Genomic DNA, 23590 nt, shown 5'->3' with positions numbered 1-23590 from the left:
GTGGGGAAATAGATACTTTGTGCCCTCGATAAACAAGCAAAGAATGAAACAAATTGAGGGTCACGGCATTCCAATAAGCAAATTAAAAAGCTATGAGATTATTGAGAGGAAACCATATCTGACAAGTATAATAGCATTCGCAAACACATCGCAGAACTGAGTCCAGAAGGCAGTACTACGTAGATATTAGGAAGCTGTTAGAGTGTCTCATGAAATCTTGCAGAATGGATTCAGATTAGTATGGAGAAGAAGAAAGCCATGATTTTCAATAGATTAACAACAATCAGATGCAGCCACAGGGACCAGGGATTCATCAACCGTGTGTGTCCAGATGGGTTAGGGTGACCGGTTGGGATCCTGGGTTTCAGCATTTGATATGGTCCTGCTGGACGCTTGTATTTGCCTGTGAGAGGCAGAAATGAGCATGATAATGGCATTTATTTATTACCTGTTGGTAAGAGTTGCAGGTACTAAAGAGCATGCAGAGGGACCCAGTGATGATCCTAGATAGAGTTTCCAAAGGGACCTACCAGAAGTCAACCGTGAAAAATGGGAATTGATGTGTCAATAAAACGGAACAGGGAAAAAGGGAGGTGTCAGTGAGGCGTGGTCATCATTAGGGCCTGCTTTATCCCCAGGGCGAGCATTATTTCAGATTTCAGTTTGTCCTTCCTAGCTATATCCACAAGGAAGGGCTGTTCAAAGCCCCGTTGGAGCCCCCTGCAGACTGCGAAGTCACCTGGAAATGGAAGCAGACCCGCAGTCGTGCAGACTTCATTTTTCTCATGCTGAAGTCAGGCTGCTGAAGTACGTCTGATACACAAACACGTCCCCTGGAGCATAAGTGGAAGAGATGCAAAGTCTCACATTTCTTGACTATTCAGCTTATGTTTTTGGTTTGATGCTGCAGGGAAATCAAAAATGGTGGAGCCACTTCGGTAAACAGTTTGGCAGTTTCTTTAAAAAGTTCAACAGACACTCCCTATAAAATCCAGCACTTCCACTTCTAGGAATCTGCTCAACAGAAATGAAAATATGTCCACAGAAAGACATAAACATGAATGTTTGTAGCAGCATTATTCACGGCAGCTGAAACCTGAAAACAATCCAGATGTCCATCAGCCGGCGAATCCATCCGAGGGAATACGACTAGCAATAAAAAGGAGTGATCTGCTGATACAGGCTGTGCCATGGATGGGCTCCGAGAATGTTACGCTAAGCAAAAGAAGCTGGATGTCAGAGACTGCATGTTTTACGAGATGCACAGATAAGGCAGATCTATGGAGACAGAGCGCGGACCGGTGGTTGCCTAGGACTGGGCGTGGAGCAGGGGTTTACGGGAAGCGGGCCTGAGAAAACAGTTCGTGTGCTGCTCTGAAGAGATGTTTGCAGGCTGGGCGCGGTGGCTCACAGCTGTAATCCCGGCACTTTGGGAGGCTGAGGTGGGCGGATCACAAGGTCAAGAGATTGAGACCATCCTGGCCAACATGGTGAAATCCCGTCACTACTAAAAAGGCAGTTTTTTTAAAAAAATGAGCTGGGTGTGGTGGTGCATGCCTGTAGTCCCAGCTACTCGGGAGGCTGAGACAGGGGAATCACTTGAACCTGGGAGGCGGAGGTTGCAGTGAGCCACACTGCACTCCAGCCTGGTGACAGAGCAAGCGAGGCTCCATCTCAAAACAACAGCAGCAGCAACAAAAAGAGAGATGTTTGCAAACTCGAACTTTCTTGATACTGAAAACTGGAAGGTGGTGACGGTTGTATAACTCTACATTTGCTGAAAGGTATAAAATTGTACCCTAATGATGGATGAAATTTTATGGACTAAAGCTATTAAAACCTTTGTTTGACTTACATGTAAATCCCAGCTCCCTAATGCACTTGTGATGTGGCCTTGATAACTTACTTCAGTGCTCTGAATATTTATTTCTGCACCTGTAAAATGGGACTACCAATGCCTTGTTGCTGGAAGAGCTGGAGATAATTCCTGTAAATTGTCAAGCCTGGTCTCCGGCACAAAACAGGCACCGAGGAAATGGCATTGCTATGACGTATCTCTTGCTAGTTTCCAAAATAGTTTGTTGCATTAGCAATTTGCAAAACATTATCTCTCACCCTTTTAAAGGCTCTTTACACTGTGAATTAAATCTGTGAAGTAGCATTTTTTCCCCCTCATTGATTTGGCAAAAATGCAGAAGTTTAAGACTATCAAGTCTTGACAAGGATCTGAGCAATTAGGTAGCTTTGTTCGTTGTTGAGTAGTGAACATTGAAACAGCCTTTCTGAGTGCTAATTTGGCAATGTCTATTGAAATTAAAGACAAGAATAACTTTTACCCTGAGTATTTTGGTAGGCTATGGATTGGTGGGGGAGAGAATAAATCATTCATTCATTTCTTCTCTCATTGAGCTAAGGTTGTAGAAATGTAACAGAAGAGTAACAGTGCCTTGGATCAGGAGCAGATACAATTTATTTTTTTCACCATTGGTTTCCCACCAGGATGAACAGAGACGACAGCTCTGCACCAGTTCTGTTTCTGCCTTTTTGGGGCTTCCTTCCACACCCAGGAAGAACTTCACACTAATAGTTGAAGTGCCGGTCTTCAAAAATGTCCGCAAACCTTGGCTGCATGAGCGGTGGCTCGTGTCTGTAATCCCAGCACTTTGGGAGGCCGAGGTGGGTGGATCACTTGAGTCCAGGAGTTCAAGACCAGCCTGGCCAACATGATGAAACCTCAGCTATACTAGAAATACAAACATTAGCTGGGTATGGTGGCACATGCCTGTAAACCCAGCTACTTGGTGGCTGAGGCTCAAGAATCACTTGAACCCAGGAGTCAGAGGTTGAAGTGAGCTGAGATTGTGCCACTGTACTCCTGTCTGGGTGACAGAGCAAGACTCTCTCTCAAAAAAAAAAAAAAAAAAAAAAAAAAAAAAGAATGTTTTCAAACTTCTAATTTTCTTGGTGGTATGGAGCTTATCCTCTTCCTGGGGAGAATGCAGTACTGCCGACTACATGTCCTGCAGTTATGTTCTAGCTCATGCTTCCCAGGACCTTGGAAACCAGTTTTTTTTTTTTTTTTTTTTTTCAGACCACCCCTCATTTGGTTTTATTCCCCACTTTATCCTGTTGGTTCTAGAACCAGACACGAGACCACAAACCCATTTCTCTGGGTCCTCCCTGACCTCATGGTGGTGTGGTGGTTATATGGTCCTCCCTTAGGGATCACACGTTTGTCTCTTTGTAACTGAGCGTGAATGAATGGGTTCACTTTAGCAAGCAGGAGTCTTTTTTCTTTCGAGTTAGAGGCTTGCACTGTTGCCCAGGCTGGAGTGCAATGGCGTGATCTCGGCTCACTGCAACCTCTACCTCCCCGGTTCAAGCGATTCTCCTGCCTCAGCCTCCCAAGTAGCTGGGATTACAGGCGACTGCCACTACACCTGGCTCATTTTTTAAATTTGTTTCTATTTTTTAGTAGAGATGGGGTTTCACTATGTGGGCCAGACTGGTCTTGAACTTCTGACCTTGTAATCCACCCACCTTGGCCTCCCAAAGTGTTGGAATTACAGGCGTGAGCCACTGCGCCCGGCTGCAAGCAGGACTCTTAAAAACAGTGCTTCATGTTGAATCATCACTAGGTACTAGTGGCCTTGGGTGGTCTTGACTTCCTCTGATTGACTATAATTATGCTTTTGTGTGTGTGCTGCTTAAGTGATCACTTTGGTCGTTGGGAGTGCCTTCAAACCAGGTTCTTACCACCTCCAGACCTCCTTGAGAGAGTCCTTATTTTCCTGTGACAGCAAGGATTTTCAAGCCCACATCTTGATTTGTAGTTTGTTATTATTTAAAGCTCCCTGGTCCCTTTGTTGTGGGGACATCAGAATCTGGGTGCACAGTTTTGGTGTTTTGTTTGAACACTGTCATACAGCAGGGTAAAATGGAAACAGCCGGTAACATTAGGGATAGAAAGGAAAGATGTTTTATTTATTTATCTTTTTTGAGACAGAGTTTCTCTCTTGTTGCCCAGCCTGGAATGCAATGGCGTGATCTTGGCTCATGGCAACCTGCCTTCCCGGGTTCAAGTGATTCTCCTGCCTCAGCCTCCTGAGTAGCTGGGATTACGGGCATGTGCCACCACACCTGGCTAATTTTGTATTTTTATTAGAGATGAGGTTTCTCCATGTTGGTCAGGCTGGTCTCGAACTACTGGTCTCAGGTGATCTGCTCGCCTTGGCCTACCAGAGGGCTGGGATTACAGGCGTGAGCTACCGCGCCCGGCCTGAAAGGTGTTTTAAATAGCATGCATTTACGATTATTTATCTTTTTGATTTTGTAAAGTTAGTTGAAATATGATAATTCATTCTAATTAAAAATAATTTTGTCACTTGCTGTAGTGTGTGTTTAAATGAGTATTGCTAAGAAGTTGATGTCACCATGTCTTTTTTTCTTTAGCATCTTGGAATTGGCCTCCAAGTGCGTGGGTCCGGTGTCAGGTCCAGTGTCAGGGCCTGGCTGTCCATGTTTCTTTCTTGGGTACCAACTTTCTGAAAAGGAAAAGCAAGCCCAATCCTATTCTAAAGGAGCGATGTTAATTGTCAATAACAAGTTCCTGCCCCAATGCAGTGGCTACAGTCAGTTCAGCTTGAATGGGGAAGGGTCTGCTTCCAGGTTCACTCACGTGGCTGTTGGTGGCGTTCACTTATTACGGGCTCTTGGCTTAAGGACCTCTGTCTCTCATGAGCTGTTTGCCAGAGGCCACCCTCAGTTCCTTGCCACACAGGCCCTTCCATTGGACAGCTCACAATGTGTCAGCTGGCTTTGTCAGAGTGAGCAAGTGAGAGGGCCGGAGAGAGTGTGAGCAAGACAGAAGTCAGTCTTTCGTAACCTGATTTGAGAAGTGACGTCACATCACTTTGTCACATTCTATCAGAAGCAAGTCACTAGGTTCAGCTCACACTCAAGGGAAATAATTGTTCAAGGATGTTGTCTTGGGGTTCTGGAGAGAAACAGAAGCAATAGGCTATAATTAGAATATATAATAGGGCATATATGTTATATATCATATTTAAAATCTATATTATCTATTGGTCAGGTGTTGTGGCTCACGCCTGTAGTTCCAGCACTTTGAGAGGCCAAGGCAGGTGGATCACCCGAGGTCAGGAGTTCGAGACTAGCCTGGCCAGCATGGTGAAACCCTGTCTGTACTAAAAATACAAAGTTAGCTGGGCATGATGGTGCATGCCTGTAATTGCAGCTACTTGGAAAGCTGAGGCAGGAGAATCGCTTGAACCCAGGAGGTGGAGGTTGCAGTGAGCTAAGTCCGCACCATTGCACTCCAGCCCTGGTGACAAGAGTGAAACTCTGTCTCAAAAATATATGTATATGTAACATATATTACATATATAACATGCAACACAAATCACACATGTAACACACCACACATGTAACTACATATCTAACATACACATAACATGTAACACATGCCACATATGTTATATATGTCACACATGCCACACATATGCCATACATGCAACATATGTCACACATGCTACACACGCCACGTTATAAATGCGTAATATGTCACACATGCCACATGCAACACATGTCACACATGCAACACGTCACACAATGCAACACGTGCTACATATGCCACATACATGCCACACAACACGTGCATCACATGCCACATGTGTTACATGCATGGTACATCTATCACATGTGCCACACGTTACACATATGCTACTGCACACACAATGTGATCGCAGACATGCCGCACATATGTAATCATGCATGTTACACATGTGTAATTATATGATCATTACATATATGTTATACATGTAACCTGTTATATACATACATGTAATGTATATGCTACATGTGTTAATATATGTTATATATTATATGTGTGCATGTGTGTGTGTGTGTGTGTGAGAGTGAGAGAGAGAGAGAGAGAGAGAGAGAGATATTTCTTGGGAACTGGCTCATGAAGGTTTAGAGGCCAAGAAGTCCCACAGTCTGTGAGCTGGAGTCCCAGAAAAGTTGATGGTGTAAGTCTGAAGGTTTGAGAATTTGGGGTTGATGGTGTAGGCTCTGGCCTGAGTCTGAACACCCAAGACCCAGGAGCACTGATGCCCAAGGGAAGGAGAAGGTGGATGTCCCTGCTCAAGCCAAGAGAGCAGATTCACCCTTCTCTACCTTTTTTGTTCTTTTCGGGCCTTCAGTGGGTTGGAGGATGCCCCCGCATTGGGGAGGGCCATCTGCTTTACTCAGTTCACCAGTGCAAATGCTGATCTCTTCCAGAAACACCCTCACAGACACACCCAGAAACAACATTTTACCAGCTACCTGGGTATCTGTTAGCCCAGCCGAGTTGACACGTAGGATTAACCATCACAGACATGAATGCCAGGCAGTGGAGGTCATTGGGAACCATTTCAGGAACTGCCCACCGCAGGAACCTGAAGTCACACACAAGTGTAGGAAACTCATTTTCTTGTAGAAAAATACAAATATAACCTTTGAACTGTGTTCAGATCTTTTAATTTTTTTTTATTTTGGAGAGCACTGAGGTCAGTTCAGTGTCAGGCTTTCACTCTTTAAAGGCCTTAGAGTAGAGAGGTTTAGTGTCTCAGAAGGGATTTAGTTTAAATTTTATGAAAGTTAATTAGGTGTGTCAGGAAGTAAAAGTGAATTAATATGAAGATCCATTAGAACACTTTTCAATCTTTACCCTCAAAATTGAAGTACTGCTGTGTGTTCGTAAGACTAAAATTTTTACACCAGTATCTAGGTTCCACTAAAACCAATTTATAAAAAACATCCATAGATCAGGGCTATGATAGAATTTAGGTGAAATTTTGTTTTTTTATTGCATATACATATCTCAGTTTTAAAAATGAGTGCTAATCTTAGACCTTTCTAACCCATTTCCAGAGGTTTAAAAATGGGCAATTAAGAAGTCTGATGTAAACATGTGGGTTATTACATGGATTGAAACATGCCCTGCTTGATCTCCTGGCTTTGGTTGTTGCGATAGTACTGCAGTCATCACAGAAGAAACTGGCACAGTATTTTTTTCAAGGGAACTGTGTTTAGGGCCCCAGGAGATCCTGCATTGAAGGAATGATGTTTTGTCAAAATCTAAATGGGCTGACCAGACAGGGGACTTCTGGTGGAGATGGGCTTCACGAATTTACTGGTTTTCACAGCTTAACTATTTGATTAGGGGGTGGTGGTGATACCAAAGATCTCCATTGTTCTTATCTAGGCAGTATCTGTATTTTGGTGGGAGAGGCACCAGTGTAGGATGATTCCGACCCTAAACCCTTCTGAGCCATTTCCACGAGGTGAGCCTGGGAAGGAGAGTGCCAAGACTTGTTTAGTTGGCCCTTCGCCTGCCTTGGGGAGGTGCTTGGCCTCCACTTTCAGGGCCTTGGGTTTTGGAGCATTTTGTTGTTTATTACCTGTCCCTTTCAGCCTTACTACATCTGGCTGTGCAAGGTTGGGTGCCAGGCTCTCCTCCTGGTGTGAGGGGATGGGGTACCATGTTCCAGGTGTCTAGGTCAGGGCTGCTGGCTGCTGTTGTGTGGAACCTGCACAAATGTACCAGGCCTGGGTCAAGGAACTTGTTCTGCTCTGCTGTCCCAGCTTTGAGTTCAAAGCCATTTCAGGGCCCAGTCCTTCTTCTCTTTCCAGATACAGAGCTTTGGATGTTTTGACTGTTACATGTTTCTTTTAGTCAGTGAATCTTTCCTCTGCCTAAGATTGTCCCTTTACCACCTCTTAACCTTTTGCATTATTTTTTCACCTTTTCAAATAGAAAGTGTGTGTATTGGCACGGGGGAGTGGCTTTCGGCTCAGAAACCACAACTGTAATCCAAGATTCTAAACGGTCTCCAATCAGGGGTTGCAGGGTGGGTGTCAGGAATGATTAGTTATTTTCTCAGAGCTTTGGCCTTAAAGAAGCCAGGCACAAAGCCAGCTTCCTCCTTGTGTCTGAGCTGGCTCCAGTTCAGGGTGGTTATCTTCCCCTAAACAAAACTGTCTGGAATGAAGTAGAGGCCAGCTGTCTAACACTTCAGTTGCAGTTTTGAGATCATTTTTATTAGGTTTACTAAGGAGCAATGGAACCTACTAGAAAAGAGGAAATACACAGTTTTCAACTTGTGAGATGCTCAGCTTAATCTTGCAAACCCCTAACCAAATCCAGGTACCACTACACCTTTGCTTCAAAAGAAGTTTTATCAACTTTTTCTGGGTATATTTACCAAGGTGAATTTTCCGTCTCAATGAAGTTCCTCTTGGAACTTTCCTCTTGGAAGGTCCCTGTTCCAAATAGAAAAATATTTCTGGGACTTAAACCTCTGAACACCATTTCTGGTGGAAAAGTGCAATTAATTTGAACAAATTCCAAAGTTACTGATGCCGTTAGAAAGTATACACATATTGGCCGGGCGCAGTGGTTTGCATCTGTAATCCCAGCACTTTGGGAAGCCGAGGCGGGTGGATCACTTGAGGTCAGGAGTTCGAGATCAGCCTGACCAACATGGAGAAACCCTGTCTCTACTAAAAATACAAAAAAATTAGCCAGGCATGGTGGTGCATGTCTGTAATCCCAGTTACTCGGGAGGCTGAGGCAGGAGAATCGCTTGACCCTGGGAGATGGAGGTTGTGGTGAGCTGAGATTGTGCCATTGCACTCCAGACTGGGCAGCAAGAGCAAAACTCCATCTCAAAAAAAAAAAAAAAGTATACACATATTTTAAAACAGGATTTTTAGTTTAAAACTGTAACTTTGGGCCGGCCTTCTGATGGGTCACTTTTTTAGTGAAGGTTGATGAAGTCAGATTTCTTCTTATTATCTTTTCCTCTTCCCACATAGGAAACATTTAGCATGTATTTAAATTTCTCGCTGTAAATCTCTCTGAGTTGCAGTTGTTCTGCCTGAGAGTTGGCTTGATGAGCACTGAAGCATTTCTCCATTCCATTCCCATTTCCTCACACCTCCACACCCTCACCAGCTATCATCTGTCCCTGGAAAGCTGCAGACCCCCTGTTCCGCCTGGGATTCTAGGGGTCTTCGGTATCTTTCCCATTCCGGGTTACCTTTTCAGATGTCTAATTTGAGAAAATCCTTTTGTGTTACATAGATTTTTGGCTCCAGCTTCAGACATTTTCTCCTTCTGGGGTTTCAGCTTTTTTGGAGAGCCTTAGTTCTAACCACTGCATTGGCTCACACAAAAGGTTCCAGGAAGGTTACCTTGTGCTAACCGTGTTTGTTCCAGCCATCTTTCACCATGTGTCAGGTCCAAATGGATGGAGGGAGAAGAACCAGGGATAAATTCCACTAGACTCAGTTCCTTCCCCCGAAATTCTTATGTTTCAGTCACGTTTTACTCGTTGCGTCCTACTTTGACATTCTGAGCCCTGTCCAAAGTCTGGCCATTGTGGTGGGCTCTCATGTCTGCCCCTCTTCTGCCACCAGTGGTTAATTGCAAATGGGTTACAGATGACCTGGCAGGGACCTTATATGTGCTCCCAAACTTCTGTACCTTTTTGATTTATTTAGCCAAAAATATAGAATATTATGGGAATGCGGTGACTACACAGGGCTGAAGCAGATGTTATATCTTGGCTGGCTTTTTCTGGCCTTTTGGTTTGCTAATGAGGTGCTAGTGACTTCAAACTAGCAGAATCCTCGTTGTATGTAGAAGCATCCCGATTTTTTCTATGCCACTTCCCTTTTCTATCAGCATCTTGGATGATCTTATACTAATAATCTGGGCATCTACTTAAGCACTACTTATGAATCTCAGGATTTTATGGTACATGAACCAAACCCAGCATCTGCAAGGCCACATAATCTTCTGTGGTAAGAAAACAGAGCCAATTTAATGGATACAACAATCAAATATGTATCTCTAATCAAACTATGTAAGTTTGTGTCAGCATGAAAAGCAGAATGGAAGGCTACTCTTTAGAAGAGCCATGGAAAAAATAGAACTAGGATGGTGGCTGAAGGGCATTTTGGCTTTGTCTGTAATATTCTATTCCTTTTGAAAAGGAGAACATGCTTTAGGAAAATTTGTTAAAATTAGTTGATAATTCTTGGTGGAGAGGAACATAGGTGTTAATTGCACTTCTCTTTGTAATATTTCTGTATTTTAATTATTCCTTTAAAAAGTGCTGTTCGTTTGAGGCTGCAGTGAGCTATCATTGTGCCTCTCACAGTCATAGCTCAGGGTCTCATTCTTTTGCCACGCTGGAGTGCAGTGGCACAGTCATAGCTCCAAGTGATGTTCTTGAAATTGAAGATTTCTTAATAAGGCACAGATAATACAGTTATCTGTTAAATATATGTACAGTTAAATATATGTACAGTTTTCTTCTGTCGTCTTTACGAGCCAAATTTAGATTTTATTTTCTGCATGGAAGGCCTTATTTCAGAGTTTGTAAAGGATTTCTCTCAGGAATCCTAACACCCCTGCATCACACACAAGAAGGGAAATAGAGAACCCTATCAAAGACACAGGGAGACATTTGAATGGGAGCTCTTCCGGCCCAGTGGAGGGCACCTTCTTAGCCATCAGTTCTATCCCCTTTTTACACCTCCTCTCTCCTGGCACCTCCATGGAGGAGACTTCCTTGCACCCTAGATAAATAGCAGAGATTCTTTCATAAGACAGCCTTTGGCCTTAGGTTTGCCTGAGGCCTCAGAAAGGCACATTCAACTCAAAGGATAATGCACAGACTTTTCAATGTTTAGAGATGCTGTGAACTTGGGCACACTCTTCCCATCTGTGAAATGACCAGTTGATTTCTATGTTTCTTAAAGACTAAAGTTCTAGGTCTCTGACTTTAGGATTTTTATTTTATGTTCTGAAAATAAAGTTTTTGGAGATGTTTGATAAATATTAAATGTATTTAATTTTTGAGACTACTCATTGTTTGTTCAAAAGGAATAAGTTGTGAAATCCCAGGTGTAGGAGATAAAGCAATCTGTTTCCAGGATTGTTCATTTCCAACAGCGACTCCGTTAGAACAGTCCAGTTTAGAGTATGACAGCAGGGATGTTCACTTTCCTGGGAGGAGGTTTCTAAACTTAAAAGAGTATACAGAGGAGAAGAGCATTTGGCTCAAGTTGGAATGGAAAGAAGAAAAGGCAAGAAAGGAAGAAATCATTTGGTGAAATGACGGAGGATGGGTGATAATAATAGGGACCAGATTCAAAAGTTATAAAAATCACAGGTGCAGCAGGATCTGCAGACTATGGAGGATCCAAACTGAAAACCAGGGGAACAAATGCAGGAGACGAAATGACTACCAATTAGGGAACACTAACTTTATTATATGCATTAAATACTGGTAATGAGCCAGATACTTTTCAAGGGTTTTACTATCACTCCTTGAGTTTTCATAACACTGTTATGATGTAGGTACAGTGATCAAAACAGAGGAACAGAGTGGTTAAGTAGCAAGCCCAAGGTCACACAGCTAGTCAGTGTTGGAACTTGACTTGAGCCAGAGCAATTCAAGGCTAGACTCTGTGTTGGTGGTCATTACTTTATGCTCTCACTGTCTGGCTTACTTCGTGCCATGTGCTGTGCAAAATTCATGCTTATGGGGAAAATTAGGTCCTGTTTGGAATTCCTGGGTGGAAAGCCTCACTTTAGAATTTTCAATGAGCATGTATTTGGGGAAATTCTAAGACTTCATTTAAGTCTCGTGATGATCCCATGAGGCAGACACAGTAGTCCCATGTATCAGATAAAATTATTGGTTTCATGGAGGTTCAAGGGCTTGGCCACAATTGTACTGTGGTCATCTCATTCAGAGTCCAGGTTCTTTATTATTATCATTATTTTAATTATTATATTTAAGTTCTGGGGTACATGTGTAGAATGTGCACGTTTGTTACATAGGTATACACATGTTGTGGTGGTTTGCTGCATCCATCACCCCATCATCTGCATTAGGACTTTCTCCTAATGCTATCCCTCCCCTAGCCCCCCACCCCCTGCTATCCCTCCCCTAGCCTTCCACCCCTGACATGCCCTGGTGTGTGATGTTCCCCTCCCTGTGTCCATGTGTTCTTATTGTTCAATATCCATTTATGAGTGAGAATATGCGGCAGGTTCTTAATCACCATGTGATGCTGAATATTAGAAGATTTTTGTGGGAATAAGCGGTGCAGGAGAGAGAGAGACTGCCTTTCTCAGAAAAAATGCCCATCTCCCCCACAAGTGAGTCACAACTATCCCACTCATACAAGGGGGTAATTCTGAGGGGAGGACCCTCACCTATCCTGGAACAGAGGTTGAGCCCCTAGTATAGCTGCCCCTATTCCACACTGGGGACCCAGCACCTGAAGGTGCCGTATACCAAACCCCAGGGTCATCCCATACTACGGACTTTGGACCTCTGGGGCTCCAGCAAGCACTGCAGTTTAGGAAAACTCGTCTGGCGAGACAGAGTTAACTGAGTTCACTTACTCCACAGGACAGCCACCTTGTGGATTTAAGGCAGGTGATTGTTATTCTAGTTTTACAAATGAGAGATTGAAACCAAGGCATCAGATGGACTGCCTCTGAATTTGTAGGATGCATCAGGTGTTGAATGTCACAGATTTTGCTGCAAGAATCTCTGTTCTGAGATATAAGGGCCTGCATAATTTTATCTCGGATTTTCCAAAGGCACCAAACATCTCGCCATTGACTTTTTCATTGTGTGCTTTAAATTAAAGAACACGTAGATTCCCCTCTCGGTTTCCGCTCTGTGGCTGCAGTGTTAGTGCTTGGTCTCTGCTATGCCCTTTTGGTAGTTCTTGGCTGAATCTTCCTTATCTTCCTTATGGAATCAGATCTGGGGCAGGTGAGTCCATCTGCTCTGTCATGAACCACATAGTGGTTAAGAATGCAGGCTCTGATCTCAGACTGTGGGCTCAAGTTAAGGCTGTGCTAATTTATAAGCTGTATGGATGACCTTGAACAAGCTTCTTAAACCCTTTGATCCTTGATTTTGTCATCTGTGAAATGAGGCTAATAGTAGTAACTTGCTTGTAGGAGGGTGTGAGAAATTGATGAGGTGATGTATATAAAATGCTTAGCAAGGAACCAGGCTCATGGAAAGTGCTCCGTAAACACTAGCCATCCTTGGTGACAGTGCTATTGCTGGGAGTTGGGTGGAGATGTCATTAATGCAAGAAAGTGTGAGAGTGCATGGCTGGGGTGACCAGTTGTCCTCGTTTGCCCAGGATGGAGATTGTTCCTATAATCTCCATCTATATCTATAATGATATAGGACTTTCAATGCTCATTGAAAATTTAGGAAGGTTTGAGACGAATCGGGATGAGTTGGTCACTGTAATGCTCATCCCAGGCCCACAAGCTCTGTTTAGAGTGGTCTCACTGCACAGGCTGTGCAGGTGCTTGTAAATTGCATATGATTTATATTTATGTAGCAAAAAATATTATCTGATATTTGACCTGCATTTTATAGCTGTTACCTTAGGAAGAAATAGAAGAGCTGTTTGTCAGTTTCGGAAATTATCATGACTGGTGGAGCTGTCTGGAATCTGGTGGTGTATCTCTCTTGATCTTAACAGAAAACAGAATTCAACTTCAGGGTGTCAAGAGACTTCAACAAAGGGACTATGCCTGTGGTGGGGTTGAGGTTAAGAGAACTCACAAAGGATGCTGAGGCACTTGGAGACTAGGACTAGTGGGAAGCCTCAGTGAGGTTTTGCACCCTTTAATTTGGAAAGGGGCAAGGGGAAGGAATTGTGTTAATGGAGCTCTTCTTACTGCTCTGGGTTCCAGGAGGCTACATGACCTTGACTCCTTTGCACTCTGATTTCTGACTGAGTTTAGTGTTGGCGTTTAGCACTGGTAGGAGATGGTATGGCAGGAGGAGAGGGGTTAGGGTACTTGTCCTCTGCTGCTTCTGCCTCACTGCTTTCTGGTATGGTTGTGTTCCTCAATGGCAGCGGTTCTCTAAGTGGACAAGCAATGTCAGCATCACCTAGGAACTTTTCAGAAATGCAGAGTTTTGGGCTCCATAGCAGATTCACTGAATAAAAAAACTCTGGTGGGGGACCCAGAAATTTGTGTTTTAAATCCCCTTCTGGTGATTCTAATGGATGTGAAAATTTGAGAATTGCTGGTCTAGAGAACAAAGATACACCATTAATTCTGGGTGGGGTCTTTGGCCAATCAAGTCTCTTCTCTGATCTGAGATCAGTTTTCCTCTCAGATAAGTAAGAGGGAGCTTTGCTGTCTCCAGCCCTAACGTTTAATGCTCTAAAGTCATCTTGTTTATCTCCATGTTTATTTTTCTGACTCTTTTCTACTGGAATTTGTAACCATAATCATCACTATTTTGTTCTTTTCCCTGCTGATCCCCGTGCCCAGTGCAATTCCTACACATAGTTGGTGCTCACTTAATGTTGTTGAGTAAGTGGATATTTTGTGATTTCTAGGATCACGTTCAGTGATTTTAATCTTGAATTGAAGATTCTATGTTCTGTCTGGTATAACAGTACCTGTTTTATCTTAAATCTGTCAATCCAAAATCTCAATTTGTATTTTCATTTTCTAAAGAAAAACAAGAATGTATTAATGCAAGAATACTTAAAGTACCCTCTGTGTGCCACAGGTACCTTGATACCTGCATGTATGTCACACATTATCTCATTTAATCCTCATAAAGACCCTGTGAAATTGCATTACTGTAAAGAAATGGACTCTTAGTGAGGTTATACAACATATACAGTCACATAACTATGAACTGGATAAACCTGTTTCCACCCAGCTATGTTCATTTCCAGACCAGTATTGTCTCAGTTTCAAAGCTGTGAAAGATCAGAAGAATAAAAGATTGACTATATTATCAAAGAATAGTTTGCCCTTAAATGTATCTCATCTTGGGTCACTCAACATGTTGGAAAGAGAAGAGGCATTGGAGTCAGAGAGAACTGAATTAAAATCCCAGGTTTTGCCACTTACTGAATCTATATCCTTGGGCAAACTACTGTGATTTTTTTGAGCCTAGATTCCCCGCTGTCAATGGGAATAATTCTGCCAGTCTGGCAGGGGGTGATGAAGATTTCAGATGATGGATGTCAAATACCTGGCGAGGGATAGTAGCATTGGTAGTTATAATATTATTACCTTTTGGAAAATGGTTAACTCCTGCGGGTCATGTGATACATTTCAATTTGATGGGTGGATTTTAGAGTTCACTTCTTTTCATTAGGAAAATTTACAATGTGACTTGAACTTCCAGCCATCATTGGAGGTATTTTCATCCCTGTCTGGATGGGCTCTGAGGTCAGACTGGTTGGGATTCTTAATCATCCTTCTTACTCTCTCTGTATCCTTGGGAAAATCAGTTAACCTCTCTGAGCCTTAAATTTCTTTATGTAAATAATAGTGCCAGCAAATGGAAATAATAGTACCTATCTCATTAGATGGTTGTCAGCATAACGTGAAGTAACATATATAAGATGGTGAACAAAGAGTGTGGAATTGATGATCATGTTTAAATAGGCATTTCCTCTGTGTATCAAATAAGGAAGTTCCTCTGCATGTTGAATATATACAGAGGAAATTGAATATATTGAATATATACAGAGGAAATTCCTAATTTAAGAGTGGAGTGCTCATGGTCTCATTGCTATTGTGTGTTAGACATGCAGATACACGTCAACACTTGTGGGTGGGTACCAGGTAAGGTCCTAGATGGAAAAACGAAATGGTCACTATATACCAGACATTCTGTAAAAAGTCCTTTCTTATGCAGGACCCTGCAATGTAGAAGACTTGCTTTTTGATTCGCTGTGTGGAACCTAGAAAGAATCTAAGGGCCTCTGAGCCACCAAAGAGATAGTAAACACGCAGAGTTCTTGTTGTTTCCTCCCGAGGAGAGCCTTTAGTCGCTCCTTTGGTGGCCAGCAGCTCTTACTTTACCTACAATTCTAGCAAGTTTTTATTTGATTTCTAAGCTCAGAAGGTTTAGGAGGAAGAAAGCTGTTCCAGGGAGGCATCCTTGCAGTGCTGATAAATCAAGGGAATGATTACCTGATTACTGGAGAAGAGCAGAAAGATTGGTTTACTGTAGTGGTTCTTTAGAAGAAATCAACCTGTAATCTATTCTTTTAAATGTATGGAAGCTTATGATAATGCAGTGAGAGGTATGCAGAGGGTTGACAGCATATGACTCCTGGGTTAGGATGACTTGAGAAATTCAGATTGAAATGACAGTTTGGACCCTGTATTAGTTAACTGTTGCTGTATTTATACCCCCCCCCCCCCCAGTGTTGAATTAGGAGGTATGAATGTAAAAAGCTGTGATGAAAGCTCAATCAGCTCAGTAGCTGCAGCTGCTACGTATGAGGGCTAAGCATGCTCTTCTCCTTGAAAGACCCCAGAGGCCTCACCTTATTACTTTGCTGAGATGGAGTGGCAGCCATGACAATGATAATGTCAGTAAAAGAAAAAGCAGATGTGGGCTCCCAATACAATAACCGATTATGTTATGGATAACTTTGAGTTACAAGAAAAGGTGAAATTGTTTGCTCTGATCGCAATGATTCTTTTTAGAGAATGCTTTACACAGTATTTTCAGGCATATCATTCCATTTTAATCCTTGTTCTTAACAAGTTCTGTGATGCTTTTGCAGATAGGAAGCTGGATCTTAGATGGTTTAGAGGACCAACCCAAGGCTGCACAGGAACTGAGGGTTGAGGCAGGGCCTGAAACCTGCTTTTTAGGTTTTGAACCTGGGGTGCACACTCTGGCCTCGTTCCATCATGGAAGAAGGCAGGGAAGTTTGTGGAGCATTTTTCAAGGCTTTGTAGACACAGATCTTCACGTATCTGCTGTGGGGGTTAGCATGATGCCTTCACCCTAATGAACTCTGGATTGAAGTATTTGGAGTACATTGAATTAAAGAATCAACTTAGCTAGCTGGAAAGCTCTTACTATCATAAAGTCAAGTTTTCTTAGGAGCCAGTTGAATGAAGGCACGGTGGGATGAGCACGTAGGAGGAAGTACCTAAAAAGGGACACAGGTAAAAGGGAGAGGGAAGAGATCCCAGAAGAACATACAGAGGGCAGTTGTGGGGCAGGACACGTGGTCTGCAGGTATGGCCGAGTCACTCCAGGATGTGTTCTTCTCTCTTTCCTCTAACTCCTTTGATTTTGCTCAGCCCTAACTCTTCAGGGAGAGTGAGTTTACAGCTTAAGGCTCATAGTTAAAAATAACTTTGATTTTTCATGAGAGATTCATATCAGCATGGGAAAAAATTCCTGTGCAGGATGGGCTTTGATAGAAAATAATGAGACAGCCACTAGAGGATGCCCCACCAGAGGATACCCCCTTCCTCCTGATGTCCTTCTCATCCAAATTGTCTGGGAAGGTCCGTGGCTCAGAACCATCTCACTGCATTCCTAGTGTGAGGCAAGACACGCCAGGTGTTGTCATTATCTCCTTCTCCTGGACTCAGAGATGGCTACGACATGGTTTAATTTTCCCCTTTATTTGCATCAAAAAGGAAGATGTGGCAATTGACGTTTCTTTGCTGGAACAAAGGGATTGAGATTGGTTTACTGTAGTGTTTTTTTAGAAGGAATCAACCTCTAATCTATTCTTTTAAATTTATGAAAGCTTATGATAATACAGTGAGAGATGTGCAGAGTCTTGACAGCATGTGGCTCCTGGATTAGGATGACTTGAGAAATTCAAATTGAAATGACAAGCTGGACTCTGTACTAGTTAACTATTGCTGCATGACAAATTACCACAAAGCCACTTAAAACAACACACACTTTTTTAAAATAATAAAATTTAATATTAAATAAAATATCTCACAGTTTCTGTGGGTCAGTAGTCTCTGAGCACAGCTTAACTGGGTCCTTTGCTTTTTTTTTTTTTTTTAATTTTTTTTATTATTTTTTAAATTGCATTTTAGGTTTTGGGGTACATGTGATGAACATGCAAGATTGTTGCATAGGTACACACATGGCAGTGTGGTTTGCTGCCTTCCGTCCCCTCACCTGTATCTGTCATTTCTCCCCATGCTATCTCTTCCCACCTCCCCACCCCCCCGCCCCTCCCCCATTTCCCCCCAACAGACCCCAGTGTGTAGTGCTCCCCTCCCTGTGTCCATGTGTTCTCATTGTTCAACACCCACCTATGAGTGAGAATATACGGTGTTTGATTTTCTGCTCTTGTGTCAGTTTGCTGAGAATGATGGTTTCAAGGTTCATCCACGTCCCTACAAAGGACGTGAACTCATCGTTTTTGATGGCTGCATAATATTCCATGGTGTATATGTACCACATTTTCCCTATCCAGTCTATCATCGTTGGGCATTTGGGTTGGTTCCAGGTCTTTGCTATTGTAAACAGTGCTGCAATGAACATTCATGTGCACGTGTCCTTGTAGTAGAATGATTTATAATCCTTTGGATATATACCCAGTAATGGGATTGCTGGGTCAAATGGGATTTCTATTTTTAGGTCCTTGAGGAATCGCCACACTGTCTTCCACAATGGTTGAATTAATTTACATTCCCACCAACAGTGTAAAAGTGTTCCTATTTCTCCACATCCTCTCCAGCATCTGTTGTTTCCTGATTTTTTAATGATCGCCATTCTAACTGGTGTAAGATGGTATCTCAATGTGGTTTTGATTTGCATTTCTCTGATGACCAGTGATGATGAGCATTTTTTCATATGTTTGTTGGCCTCCTGTATGTCTTCTTTTGTAAAGTATCTGTTCATATCCTTCGCCCATTTTTGAATGGGCTTGTTTGTTTTTTTCTTGTAGATCTGCTTTAGTTCTTTGTAAATTCTGGATATCAGCCCCTTGTCAGATGGGTAGGCTGCAAAAATTTTTTCCCATTCTGTTGGTTGCCGATTCACTCTACTGACTGTTTCTTTTGCTGTGCAGAAGCTGTGGAGTTTGATTAGGTCCCATTTGTCTATTTTGGCTTTTGTTGCCATTGCTTTTGGCGTTTTGGTCATGAAGTCCTTGCCTACACCTATGTCCTGAATGGTTTTGCCTAGATTTTCTTCTAAGGTTTTTATGGTATTAGGTCTGGTGTTTAAGTCTTTAATCCATCTGGAGTTAATTTTGGTGTAAGGTGTCAGGAAGGGGTCCTGTTTCTGCTTTCTGCACATGGCTAGCCAGTTTTCCCAACACCATTTATTAAACAGGGAGTCCTTTCCCCATTGCTTGTTTTTGTCAGGTTTGTCGAAGATCAGATGGTTGTGGGTATGTTGTATTTCCTCTGAAGCCTCTGTTCTGTTCCATTGGTCTATATCTCTGTTTTGGTACCAGTGCCATGCTGTTTTGATTACTGTAGCCTTGTAGTATAGTTTGAAGTCCGGTAGTGTGATGCCTCCTGCTTTGTTCTTTTTGCTTAGAATTGACTTGGCTATGCGGGCTCTCTTTTGGTTCCATATGAAGTTTAAGGTGTTTTTTTCCAGTTCTGTGAAGAAGGTCATTGGTAGCTTGATGGGAATAGCGTTGAATCTGTAAATTACTTTGGGCAGTATGGCCATTTTCACGATGTTGATTCTTCCTAACCATGAACATGGAATGTTTCTCCATCTGTTTGTATCCTCTCTTATTTCGTTGAGCAATGGCTTGTAGTTCTCCTTGAAGAGGTCCTTTAAGTTCCTTGTTAGTTGTATTCCTAGGTACTTTATTCTCTTTGTAGCAATTGTGAATGGCAGTTCGTTCTTGATTTGGCTCTCTTGAAGTCTATTACTGGTGTATAGGAATGCTTGTGATTTTTGCACGTTGATTTTGTATCCTGAGACTTTGCTGAAGTTGTTTATCAGTTTCAGGAGATTTTGGGCTGAGATGATGGGGTCTTCCAGATATACAATCATGTCATCTGCAAATAGAGACAATTTGATTTCCTCCTTTCCAATTTGGATACCCTTTATTTCTTTTTCTTGCCTGATTGCTCTGGCTAGAACTTCCAGTACTATATTGAATAGGAGTGGTGAGAGAGGGCATCCTTGTCTAGGGCCAGATTTCAAAGGGAATGCTTCCAGTTTTTGCCCATTCAGTATGATATTGGCTGTTGGTTTGTCGTAAATAGCTTTTATTGTTTTGAGATACGTTCCGTCAACACCTAGTTTATTGAGGGTTTTTAGCATAAAGGGTTGTTGAATTTTGTCAAAAGCCTTCTCTGCATCAATCGAGATAATCATGTGGTTTTTGTCTTTGGTTCTGTTTATGTGGTGAATTACGTTTATGGACTTGTGTATGTTGAACCAGCCTTGCATCCCCGGGATGAATCCTACTTGATCATGGTGGATGAGCTTATTGATATGCTGTTGCAATCGGTTTGCCAGTATTTTATTGAAGATTTTTGCATCTATGTTCATCATGGATATTGGCCTGAAATTTTCTTTTCTTGTTGAGTCTCTGCCAGGTTTTGGTATCAGGATGATGTTTGTCTCGTAAAATGATTTGGGAAGGATTCCCTCTTTTTGGATTGTCTGGAATAGTTTCAGAAGGAATGGTATCAGCTCCTCTTTGTATGTCTGGTAGAATTCAGCTGTGAACCCATCTGGACCTGGGCTTTTTTTGGGTGGTAGGCTCTTTATGCTGCCTCAACTTCAGACCATGTTATTGGTCTATTCAGGGTTTCGGCTTCTTCCAGGTTTAGGCTTGGGAGGATGCAGGTGTCCAGGAATTTATCCATTTCTTCCAGGTTTACTAGTTTATGTGCATAGAGTTGTTTGTAATAATCTCTGATGATGGTTTGGATTTCTGTGGAATCTGTGGTGATATCCCCTTTATCGTTTTTTATTGCATCCATTTGGTTATTCTCTCTTTTCTTTTTTATTAATCTGGCTAGTGGTCTGTCTATTTTGTTGATCTTTTCAAAAAACCAGCTCCTGGATTTATTGATTTTTTTGAAGAGTTTTTTGTGTCTCTATTTCCTTCAGTTCTGCTCTGATCTTAGTTATTTCCTGTCTTCTGCTAGGTTTTGAGTTTTTTTGATCTTGCTCCTCTAGCTCTTTCAATTTTGACGATAGGGTGTCAATTTTAGATCTCTCCTTTCTTCTCATGTGGGCACTCATTGCTATATATTTTCCTCTAGAGACTGCTTTAAATGTGTCCCAGAGATTCTGGTATGTTGTGTCTTCGTTCTCATTGGTTTCGAAGAACATCTTTATTTCTGCCTTCATTTCGTTGTTTATCCAGTCAACATTCAAGAGCAAGTTGTTCAGTTTCCATGAGGCTGTGCGGTTCTGAGTTAGTTTCTGCATTCTGAGTTCTAACTCGATTGCACTGTGGTCTGAGAGACTGTTTGTTATGATTTCTGTTCTTTTGCATTTGCTGAGGAGTGATTTACTGCCAATTATGTGGTCAATTTTAGAATGGGTGTGATGTGGTGCTGAGAAGAATGTATATTCTGTGGATTTGGGGTGGAGAGTTCTGTAAATGTCTATTAGGTTTGCTTGTTCCAGGTCTGTATTCAGGTCCTGGATATCCTTGTTGATTTTCTGTCTGGATGATCTGTCTAATATTGACAATGGGGTGTTAAAGTCTCCCACTATTATTGTGTGGGAGTCTAAGTCTCTTTGTAAGTCATTAAGAACTTGCCTTATGTATCTGGGTGCTCCTGTATTGGGTGCGTATATATTTAGGATCGTTAGCTCTTCTTGTTGCAGTGATCCTTTTACCATTATGTAATGTCCTTCTTCGTCTCTTTTTTGCTTTAAAGTCTATTTTATCAGAGATGAGAATTGCAACTCCCGCCTTTTTTTGCTCTCCATTTGCTTGGTAGATCTTCCTCCATCCCTTTATTTTGAGCCTTTGTGTATCCTTGCATGTAAGATGGGTTTCCTTGATACAGCACACTGATGGGTTTTGGCTTTTTATCCAATTTGCCAGTCTGTGTCTTTTGATTGGGGCATTTAGTCCATTGACATTTAGGGATAGTATTGTTATGTGTGAATTTGATGCTGTCATTTTGATGCTACCTGGTTGTTTTGTTGGTTAGTTGATGCAGATTCTTGATTGTGTTGATGCTCTTTTACCATTTGGTGTGTTTTTGGAGTGGCTGGTACTGGTTGTTCCTTTATATGTGTAGAGCCTCTTTCAGGAGTTCTTGTAGAGCAGGTTTGGTGGTGATGGAATCTCTGAGTGCTTGCTTGTTCACAAAGGATTTTATTTTTCCTTCACTTATGAAGCTTAGTTTGGCTGGATAGGAGATTCTGGGTTGAAAGTTCTTTTCTTTAAGGATGTTGAATATTGGCCCCCAATCTCTTCTGGCTTGTAGGGTTTCTGCTGAGAGATCTGCTGTGAGTCTAATGGGCTTCCCTTTGTGGGTAACCCGACCTTTCTTTCTGGCTGCCCTTAGCATTTTCTCTTTCATTTCAACCCTGGTGAATCTGACGATTATGTGCCTTGGGGTTGCTCTTCTTGAGGAATATCTTTGTGGTGTTCTCTGTATTTCCTGGATTTGAATATTGGTCTGCCTTGCTAGGTTGGGGAAGTTTTCCTGGATAATATCCTGAAGAGTATTTTCCAGCTTGGATTCATTCTCTTCATCACATTCAGGTGCAACTATCAGACGTAGATTAGGTCTTTTCACATAGTCCCACATTTCTTGAAGATTTTGTTCATTCCTTTTTGTGCTTTTTTCTCTGTTCTTGCCTTCTCTTTTTATTTGATTGAGTTGATCTTCGACCTCTGATATCCTTTCTTCTGCTTGGTCAATTCGGCTGTTGAAGCTTGTGCATGCTTCACGAAGTTCTCGTGTTGCGTTTTTCAGCTCCATCAATTCACTTATACTCCTCTCTATGCTGTCCATTCTCGTCAGCAGTTCGTCCAATCTTTTTTCAAGGTTCCTATGTTCTTTGCGTTCGGTTAGAACATGTTCTTTTAGCTCACTGTAGTTTCTTACTACCCACCTTCTGAAGTCTGATTCTGTCATTTCATCACCCTCCTTCTCCATCCGGTCTGGTTCCCTTGCTGGTGAGGAGTTGTGATCCCTTTTAGGAGGAGAGGTGTTCTGGTTTCGGGAGTTTTCATCCTTTTTGCGCTTGTTTCTTCCCATTTTTGTGGGTTTATCCACCTGTTGTCTGTCTCTGTCCCAGGGAGTTGGAGCTTTATGAGTTTCCGTTGCCCTACTGCCTTTTTTGATTTTTCTTTCAGGTCTGACCTGCCCAACTAGCAGCACGCCTAGCCACTGCCTGCCCGCAGGGGCTTTGCTGAGCTGCTGTGGGCTCCGCCCAGCTGCCCTGAGCTCTTCCCTGCAGTCCTTTTTATATGGGCGTAGTTAGAACTGTCTCGGCAATGGTGGCCCTGCCTCTGTTATGGCGGACTCTCTCTGTTGTGGCAGGTTGCCTCGGCAACGGCAGCCTGCCTCCGTGTGTCGGTGGAGAGTCTCAGTAATGGCGGAAGCCCCTCCCCCACGGAGCTGGACCGTCCTGGTTCAGCTGTGCCTGGTTTGAAGGGCTCAACCCAGAGGGTTTCCAATTACTGTTTTTGTTTTCGTTGTTGTTGGGGGTGGAGGGGTGGGACCAACCGAGCCTGATCACCTGGCTCCCTGACTCAG

General features: G+C 42.5%; 1 protein-coding gene across 14 annotated transcripts in view; it reads left to right on the top strand.

The window, feature by feature from the left end:
- Positions 1-23590, top strand: part of PTPRT (protein tyrosine phosphatase receptor type T) — a 1134111-nt gene that overhangs the window by 4500 nt on the left and 1106021 nt on the right. The gene's annotated exons all lie outside the window — the stretch shown is intronic.

This window comes from Saimiri boliviensis, chromosome 9 (genome assembly GCF_048565385.1).
Source record: "Saimiri boliviensis isolate mSaiBol1 chromosome 9, mSaiBol1.pri, whole genome shotgun sequence".
Classification (NCBI taxonomy): Eukaryota; Metazoa; Chordata; class Mammalia; order Primates; family Cebidae; genus Saimiri; species Saimiri boliviensis.
Note: the sequence above shows the minus strand (reverse complement) of the source record. Positions and strands in the feature narration are given on the sequence as shown.